At 40.6% G+C, this 10,497-nt stretch overlaps 1 long non-coding RNA gene across 1 annotated transcript; it reads right to left on the minus strand.

Annotated features, from left to right (window-relative positions):
- Window positions 1-7,802: 7,802 nt before the first annotated feature.
- On the minus strand, window positions 7,803-9,702 carry LOC147874499 (uncharacterized). Its single transcript, XR_015534057.1, has 2 exons — window positions 8,208-9,702; window positions 7,803-7,863 (listed from the first exon to the last, which is right to left on the minus strand). It is a non-coding gene; the product is annotated as an uncharacterized LOC147874499 (long non-coding RNA).
- Window positions 9,703-10,497: the final 795 nt, after the last annotated feature.

Below are 10,497 nucleotides of genomic sequence, written 5' to 3' on the forward strand. Positions count from 1 at the left end.
TATTGACATGTCGTTAAGCTACTGATTGAAAATCAATGTACGTTGTAACGTGTAAAGAGGAGAAAATGTTCGTTATAAGGAAGTTTATTCAAACGCTGTAACGGGGTTCCGCTACACGACTATAATAGACTACGTTCCTTTCAATAAAGAGGTCGCCGAAGGAAGTGATCTGGAAGCCGATTCGCTTTAACGAGAACATTCTGGCAGCCAAGCAGGTGGCATCACAATCAGCGTTCCTTGAGTCTCATCGCGGACCTCTGAGAACACTTGCTTTACGACAGCCTCGGCCGATGTGCGAATCCCTGACAACTGGCCTCCATCCCCGTGATTTCTTCTAGATTTAATAGCGTGAGTCAGTGTGTCCGTTGGCAACCCTTCAGCAACGGTCACTCACGAGCCCATATCAATACCAATATTTAGGAGGAACACAGTGTCTCCATATTCAAGGCTGAACAATAATTTGTATTCACGACTAAATCAGTACGACTCTTGGTAAAAGAGCAAATTTCGTGACCGGAAAATTTCACGTGCGTAATTTACTAATTAGAACTACAGTAATAGAACATGGCAGAAATACTTTGCTATGAGAGGAAAATATCTTCCAAACAAACCATTTGTAACACCGACACGGATATATAAAATATTGATACACAACATCTTTTAGAAATGATGAATGGGTTGAACTGGTTGAGGTTCATATCACACGCAAATTAGCAGCTAAGCGCTTTCGAGACACACTATAAAACAAACGACAGTCGTTAAAGTATCGATGAGTCACACTGATCTTTCGACGGGCGGTCTGTTGGCCGGATTCAATTCCCCCACATCCGACCGCGTAAGCTACCTCAACACAATTCGACAGATTCTCTAAAGAAGCAGAGACCGGCTGCCTTACCCCTTCTTCGTCAGTGACTCCAACCAAATACTGTTCATTCGTTGGAGCATGCGCGTTACATTTATCCCGAGTCATCTTATTCATGTTAGTTCAACCGGTAATTCGTGTTTCGCTGAGTGTATTTCTGATTGATTCAAGTCTTTCCACATGTGTGACAAGACACTTTTGTACCTACAACAGTCTTTCAAACTCCAATCCACTATTCAAAACTGAGCGGTTTCTGAGGAAACCGACATAGTGAATCCAATATTAAACTTTTTGGAAAATCCTTAAAAACCATCCCATCTGAAATTCATTTTTTACTATTCAATTTCAAATGAATGCATTTACATGTATTGCAACGCAGAAATACAGCTACAGTTGTGTGTGGATTACTTTATTTTTTTATTTGTAGTGTTCTGTCTGACGACAGGTCCATATGAACAGGATCCTTCCATCCTTTTCTCGGACTGGGACCTGTTCTTATACGTTCTTGGCAGATGATCCAGAAGTGGTTTGCCATTGCCTTCTTCTGTGTGTGAATGGAGTAATTGTTGGGATGCCACGGAGAAACCGGGGAAGCCCCCGGAGGAAAACTTCGTGTTGCCTAGACCACGGCCTTGCCCAACACAAGTTATAAATTCGGGCACCGCCGAGAATCGAACCCGAGACCCCAGGATTACAAGGCCAGCGTTCTAACCGTTAGACCACCTCATCTTATTGTTATTTAGTGCTCTGTCTGACGACAGGTCCATATGAACAGGATCCTTCCATCCTTTTCTCGGACTGGGACCTGTTCATATACGTTCTTGGCAGATGATCCAGAAGTGGTTTGCCATTGCCTTCTTCTGTGTGTGAATTGAGTAATTGTTGGGATGCCACGGAGGAAAACTCCGTGTTGCCTAGACCACGGCCTTGCCCAACACAAGTTATAAATTCGGGCACCGCCGGGAATCGAACCCTAGACCCCAGGATTTCAAGGCCAGCGTTCTAACCGCTAGACCACCGTGGCTATGTGGTTTACTTATAAGACAAAAACATATAAATGTTTTTTATTTAAAAAGTACAGCAGCGTAGGCAGAAAAATACGAAAATTTCACCACTCATATTCCTCTAGACCAGCGATATGTAAACGTATTTGTTTGCGAGCGAGCATTTAAAAATTATTCTGCCTGGCGACCCATAGTTTTTCAATTAGGGACAAATTAAATATATTTTTTTGGAAATACGTCAGTGTTATATTTTATTTATTGTTGTGTGAATAAAAGTGCATTTACAAATACAAAAATAAACTTAAAAATTCGTCGGTAACATTTACTTGACTAAATTATTAATAATGTAAAATTAATTATGCTTTGAATTTCGCAACGCGAACCACCAAAACGTTTTCGCGACCCAACATTTATGAACCCCTACCCTTCACTAATGCGTTTTTTGCTGAAATAGTATTATCTACATATGCGTGAAGGTTTAACGTAAAAGATGACATTACTAACTACAAAAACATTTTGGAATAAAATCGTTTATCATAGAAAATCCAAAATCAACCTAATTTCCAAATCGGCGCTGTTTCAGCACTATTTCAGCTGAAGCTCACCTGCGGTAACAGTGGCGTCTTTTCGACGGGTCTCGATGACAGGCTTCGCGACGCATGGCGCCAGTTTTCCACGTTTGAAGGCACCTTACGTTCGTCTGTGACAAGTACGCCGTTTTCGTTCGGCGTCACAAAGCTTGGCGTTGTTTTTCATCGTCGTTTTACGGTTTCTTTGAAGCTCATCTTCCGTGAAATGTGGCTTTGTGTCGACATAGCGACAGTGGACCGAACGCTATTACTGGCTTAATTTGAATTTCATAATCGAAGTCTGAACGCAACGCTCAGCTTCGATTATCCACCGTCGTGTCCTGTGGCGGCTCTGTAATCATCGCCAAATGAGTCTTGTACTGTGTGCCCGATTATTTACCTATTACATCACCAACTGGTTCAGTCTACTTAAGAACGTGTCCCGTCGAACATCCGCGCTCTCCCTCCCTCTCTCTTTCCCCCAACCCCGCCTGACACGATTCCTGCCTTGAACCTTTTTCCATGAAAACTCATGAACCAGGCTTGCGTTCGGTAAACATCTAGAAATGTCTCTCCGGTTCTGTGCGTTAAGTTTCGTCTCGAATGTTCTGGGACAGTGGTCGCCTGACGCGATGTCCACCACGTAATTTATTATTTGCCGTATTTTAAGTTTTTACCAACACCGCCCCCCAAAAAACCGACCCCACAATTTCAACTTCATATAAAAATTTGTGTACTGGGGCCCCTGCTTTAAAGGGTTAACGAGTAACTTATTGCTGTCACATGAACCACTTTGTACGTGGGCGAAGATTAGGTGTTACTTTTTTTTACAATTTAAGGTACCTAATATCTGTGCTAAAAGAATTTTAAATTATGCACTCAAATCGATAACTGAATTGTATAATTATTAATTTCTAGTTTCTGTTCAATCAGTGTGGCGACCAGGCTGAGAGACCAGGGTTCGGTCCTGGGCAGGGTAGAATTTTTATCTTCGCCGAAACATCCATTGTGCCTCACAGACTCCTATCCAGCGGGTACCGGGTTCTCTTCTCGGTGGCATGGCGGGCGGAATGCAAATCTGTCTCCCCTCAAGTGTTAAGAATGTTTGCAGAAATACCTCCGTTCTCCCATAGCTCAGAATGGAGTGTGGTGCGTAGTTAATCATCAGGAATAGCGTCACCATGATCTGTATTTGAATAAATGACGAGTCGCTGGGATATTGCAATGGTTGGGCCTATTGTCATTACTGTGAATTGTTCAATGATACGGTCCTTCACTGTTTCATTTGAATGTACCGTGTTTTAAACCTCGTGTTCCCTCCATTTATATAGGTACTCATTATCAATATTACCGACGTAATCTGCTGAAATTAACGAGATGAAAGTTTCAAAACAAAGCAGGACTTTTTCCTTATGCATCTTGTTCAGATGCGGTGACTGATTTTATACGTGCGTGTACAATGGGGAGAGAGTGGACAGATTCCTGTGGTGGGCTCTGGTTTCGGGTAGCGACCGCTATTTTCTGTTCTTGGGGACGAGATGCGACCCGCTCGTCTTATACCAGAGCCCTTTCAGTGCTGACGGCACAGCCACGTAAAACGTCATGTAACATCTGGTAGTCGTATATTACATCTACACGCAAGTACGTATGGTTTCCGTTGAGACGGTTCTAAGATCAAGTTCTGTAGTTGAATATTCTAACTACGTAATTAAGACGATATTTAGGACAGCGCAGACTTTACTCTGCAAGGCGGATACACTTTGAGACAAGAAAAGATGGAACAGTTGTAAAAACGTTGCTCATGACTAGGATATAGAAATACTTCAGTAAAACGAGTCATGTTTTTAGAACTGCTTGTATATTTAAATGGTTCACTTTGCCGTTGAAGGGGTGCAGCTTCGCATCGAGAGTGATTCAGTCGGAAAGTCGGGGTGATTCGACAGAAACTGTCAGATCACCAGATCGGCGTGTTAACTGGGTCCCTACAAACGTAAAGAACAACAGTCAAACTGAAGGACATTGTATCAAGTGTTTGGATTACGTGGTATTGAATCGAATGACTGTAAATGATGCATCGGAAGGGTCTGAAAGCGATTGTTACATAGTTTTGGGCAGCAAACCGGAAATGAATACAAAGACGATGTCAATACGTCAGATGCCGGACAGAGAGTCAAACCCGGTTACGGCTAGAAGCAAGGGCGTTATCGTAAGCCCCATCACGCGAGGAGAATGACAGCGAAGTACAGAAAATTCTGTGCCACAGCAGAATTTCCGTAAGAACTCAGTCTGTCGGAGTTCCGTCACCGCATTGGCAGTCGGGAGTAGAGAGACCCACACGCTCCTCGAAAGGTTGAAAAATCTCGGAGCTTGTTTGTTGCGGTGTTGTGGTAAAACTGTTACGTAGTTTGCTTACCTGCCCCATTGTTTTCACAAACCTGATAATTGTAGCAGGATATTCTGGCGATGTTCACTGACCACTTCTCATTAGGCAGATCTTTTATTTATCTCGAGCGCTGGGCATCTGTTCACCTGGTGGGAAATTGGGTGTAAGCATGATGAAGTAAATTGCGTCGTGGACTCAGTTTCGTTGAAATAAAATCCTTTTGACATGATAAATGGGAGTCCCACGGTTAGAGTATACAACAAAACAACTTTGAACCGCTACTTATACTGAATTGGTCGTTATAGAGACCACACGAGTCCACAAAACTCACTTTCGAGAAAACTAAATACCAAATTCAAACTGTCTTTGCTTTTCCCGAAGAACAGCCTGCAAGTATCTAATTCTTTTTACGGAGTTATGGCTCACCAACTACTTTTCGATCTATATTTATGAGCCAAAGTTGTTTTTAGACTCACAAGAACCCAAATAATATTGAAGAAACAATGTATGACTCACATGGATATGTGCCCTTCTTCTTAAATTTTTGGGTGGTAAATTTAAGGGCCTGTGGATTTACAGTGGCTTCTTCACGGTCAAAATCTAAACTTGGACGTCACATAAGCCAAGGACTCGTGTCGTTTTGATGGTAAACAGACTACAGACAAGGCTGTCCACTCGCAGTAAAGTCTTTCACTGATGTGGTCCTAGTGGTAAGTAATGAATTTTCTCTTGGCGACAATAACTCATTTGTCTCACAAAATAAGCTGATTTTAAAATTACCCATCCAATCAGAAACCAGTCCACCATTTTCTTAACAACTTAGTAGTCCGGTGAAACGCATCAGAAAATTTAGAAAGTGATTTCACTACTCAGTCCTCTGGTGTGAACTTCAGCACTAATTATTGCGTTTAAGTAACATGCCAGTATACCGGGCCATTGCTATGAAACTGTTACAGTGGCATTCCTCAAATTTCATTCTACACGTAGTGAAGTAACCCAACGCCAAAATACAAATAAATACTCACCAAAAATTACTAAAAATTATATAAAGAAAAATAGAGATATTTTTAAAAAAGGAACATGCACACACCAATCAATCAACCCCACCTCCAAGACTCAGGTTCCACGAGGTATGCCTCACACTCCTCTAAGAACACACAGTTAACACTTCTACCTTAGTCAATGAGCTCGCACCTTCCATTTTCAAAAGACAAATTTTCTCATTCTCACTACCAACCCATTCACAAGTTATCACTTCTAATATACGTCACGACTGTGAAACAAAATTAATCCCGGCAATATTCACTTAAAATCACTTGTAGCAAAACACACAATCCATAACACTCATTGCACTTACCTGACTTACATAAAGCAATCTCATCACTGGCAAGTCACATTTTTCGATCATAGGACAACTGCTATTGCCCATCTCTCGTTAACGACTGTTTGGAAACTCCCTCTCGGTGATGATCACTAAATATTCCCATTACCTCCTGCTTTGACTTTTTTTTTTACAGATTTCCATAGAGAAAAAGCAAACTAAGTAATGCGTGGTCAGCACACTTTTAATTCGTACTATAAATTGCCCTGTTTTACATCGAATTTAATAAAAGTGACATAGGAGTCTAATAACGTGAATACACGTCCACCAACACAACACGAGCAAGTCTTTCGCGGATGACTCTTAACTGGTTTTATCCAAACCCCACAATAACGACGATTATGAAACTTTACAAAATCTAAACCCGAAGTGGAAATTGAACCGACTGTCAATGATGATGATGATAAAGACTTAAGTAATTAATCCATTTGCTTGACAGCAATCAAGAAGGGCGGTTACAACCAAGCGCTAAAACAATAGGACGAGTTAAAATAGAATAAAATTTATAAATAACGTAAAGATAAGGAAAAGACATTAAGGTGTCGAATATAAACAAGATCCGAGTGCACAGAGTACGGACAAAATAAAGTTAAAAGTAAATTCTGGGTGTGGCTTAGGTCTAAGATTTGAACAAGCGAAACATTATCTTCCTTGTAAGTGGCAATTACTGCACAAAAACACGCAGTACGCCTCTGACCTTGAAATTGAGACCAACCGTAAATGTACAGAGGTCAGGGCAATGGCAAAATCAAACATGGAAAAAAGTTAATTTTGTTCTTAAACGAATTGAAAAGGGAAGTCATCAAGACGCCGCCTGAGATATTTACTGTAACTAAAATGCATTCGTAATTACCGTGGCACAAAGCAGGAAACTTTCTCTGAACTCTTTCGAATTTGGATGATTCCGTTGTCGTAATGGAGTTCGAATTTCGACCGCACAAATCAAAAACAAATACAGAGACAGAATCGAAATAGACGCCACGAGGAATTGAGAAAGATGAGGCAATGAAATGTATCAAACGCGACATTTTAAGCTCCTGAAAATAAGACGTCAGGTGGACTTAAAACACAGCTCTCAGTCCAGTATCTTTGATACTATTTTACAATTCATAATTGCAGTTAATACTAATAATTTATCTCGTAAATAATGACAGAAGTTTTAGCATCATCAATTTCAAAACAACATTTTTACACAGAATCAAATACGAGGTGCTAAGTCCTAAGTTTTTGTGTTTATCTGGACGTCACCCATCGCTCAGTATTCCAAAAATGAAGCCACTACGTTTCAGGAGCTGGCTCTGTTTCTAGGATATTGAACGACAGAGAAACAGCTGTACTGAATACATTGCACCACCATTAGAACACACGAGAATTATGTTTAAAAACACACGAATGTTTGCTCCTAATATAATAGTCAATGCTCATCATAATTTGCTATGCGAGTGCGACGTAGGAGACCTTGGTAGTACGAGATGAAAACGAGGTGATGGTGTCGCCTCTTGTGGAAGTGGCAGGAGTCTGGAGTAAGACGCTCGGTTTTATTTACGTGTTTTTGGTAGTCGCCGTGAAGGAATTTTTACTTTTAATTTACTCTAAAGAGAAATATTATAAATTGCGTAATTTTAATGTGATTTGTATTGATACTGCTGGAATAAATTGTGTTACTGTCGAACAAAATGAAGATAGGCGGGTCACATTACGCTAGGAACTGATATAAACGTGTGACAGAAAGACAGACCTGAAGATAATCCGGAATCTAGCCAACTGATAACGGTTGCTATAAACGCTCTGACTCCATCGCATGTGAATCTCCTGATACGGCAGCCACATTTTAAAGCAATGTTGAGTCCCAAAAATGCAGATGTTTAAGATGACACAAATAAGCCGAAGTGCACTTCCTGGAATGTTGATCTTAGAAGGAATGTCTGAGGCCTGCATTCTGAAAGTCCCAGGATTAAAAAATCTCAAGGTTTGTAGTATCACGAGTGTGTCAGTGGTTCAACGGAACACTGGACAAAGTTAAAATTAACATTTTACTGGACGGTGAAGAGGCTAATTGCACTTTCGAAACAAATATATTTTTGTTTATTTTTGTAAAAAAAACAATATTTCAGACGCTGGCTCTGCTTCCATTATCCTGTAACACTAGAAAACCCACTGGATGCAGCTCGTCTCAATCCCCAGGAAATATCCAAAAACATGTATCAAATTAACAACAAAACTTCGTGATGATGAATTGTTGAAGGCGTAGCCCCTCTGCTCTGTGTTCTGGATGTCCTGTGCTCAAGTATTGGACTGCGGATGAGCTGTCCTGGTTTTTGTTAGTTGCTCCATGTACCTGCAGGCGTAGTACCTTCCGATAAATCAGAGATTTACATCATTTTCACCGAGTATCAAAATTCAACTTGAGCTAGTGATGACACGAGTTACCTGAAACCTTTTGATGGATTTTGAGCCCTCCATTCCACAATTCTTATACGTGACGTTAAGGCAAATGTTAAAATTATTCTTGTGATAAAATGTCGAGTTAATTGACTCTTGTATAGTTAGAGAAATTATTATAAGAATTACTATTTCAGACATTAAATTTCAAAAACTGGATCCAGGCACTGCTATTACTACAGACAAATGAATAGTTTAGGAAAGATAGAGAAAATCTCTTCGGTTAACATTCAATACATGACATCGCTAACATGAAAATAAATTTAAGGTTGCTAGGTTACAGGTTCAGATTGAAATGACAGGATTTGTAAGAGGGAGCTTCATGAAAAGCTAAATACTGATGAATGCATTTAAAGCTGTGAACGAGGGTTTGGTGACCAGGAAATTATTTAAAATTATCAGGTTCATCCTGTTTGGCCAAGGAACAATGCATCCCCATAATTTCTAAATTACCAGATTCACGAATACAACTCTGTGGTCACACAACAGAGGTTTAACAGAAGTTTATATCATCACACTTCCGTTGCTTGGCCAAAATATCAAAACGTTCTTTCATCATTCCGAGCATTTTTGGTCACCCTGTCAAATTTTTCAATTCTGTACATTCATGGAAGCAAATAATTGACACTTTTATAAGTGCCACAGAGTGTCACAATTAAGAAATCAAAACAATCCCCCTCGTCTGTGTTTTTTAAAGACCACCTATTAGTGTCATCGTATCCGTACGCTAGTAATTGTCCAAATTATCCGAACGATATTAATCAAAATCGATGAATCACAACTTCGTAAAATACTGCCCGGACATTTCCATTATAATTTCCACGTCACTTATGTACATAAGTCGACTCTCCTATTCAAATCCTCACAACCTGGAGAAAATAAGACACACGAACACGTGTCAATAGGCGACGCGAAATAACATTGAAACGTTTAAAGGACAATTAACTTGGGGAAATCACGAATCATAACCGCACACAGACGAAACAGTGTGACCAATTTCGGGCGTGCATCGTTCTTTGTTTCACCCGCTCGCCACGTTGAGGCACAGGAAATGAGCGGGACCTGTAACAAAAAACAAACAAACAAAACGACTTCTGTAAGAACGGCTCGACAATCATACATTGGAAGTAAGAACACGAACGCAGAAAACTTACCTGATCTGTTCGTTAACGCCATGATTCATCTCTTCTGCTGTGCGCATGCGCAGACTTCAGTAGCCATTTATGATTGCTCACTGCAGTTGTCTGTTTTGACAAGCGCAACTTCGAAGAGACACGACTGCAAGGCATCCACTTCGGCGAACGAAAACGCGGAATCATCGACTGACATTTATCGAGCTTTTACGACGTCGCAATAAGATCGGAAATGAAACGAGAACACGAAATTCAGATTTGTCGCGCTGGAATGATGGGTCACTGAATCGAAGAACGAAACGTCGGAAATGAGGACCAAACAACGTCGAACCTCTCTCACTCACCTTTATTCTGTCACTTACCTTTACGCCCGTGCTAGGAGTTCGCCGTCCTGTAAAAAAGAACACAGAAACACGGATTCGCGTCCCGGAACAACACACGAAACCAAAGCGCGTTATTACGTCAGCGAAGTTTTCGTCGTGTAAAATCCTAACTCCGGCGCGAATTCCGCGATTCTCGCTGACAAACGAAACGCAAAATGTTCGTGTAACTGATCTGCGTTCGATAACGCAGAATTACGCTTTCTTAAGAAAAAACACAATCGATGTCTTTCTCTAACGTCGAATAACCTGTAATTCAGTTCACAGAATAAAACACACAACAAAACATAATATTTCTCTTCAGAATTCCTGACAATAAATAACCTTACAGATTCAGACAAAT

The sequence above is a fragment of the Zootermopsis nevadensis genome, unplaced genomic scaffold, assembly GCF_977971745.1.
Source record: "Zootermopsis nevadensis isolate Lab colony 2312 unplaced genomic scaffold, Znev_1.0 Znev_ptg000008l, whole genome shotgun sequence".
NCBI lineage: Eukaryota > Metazoa > Arthropoda > Insecta > Blattodea > Termopsidae > Zootermopsis > Zootermopsis nevadensis.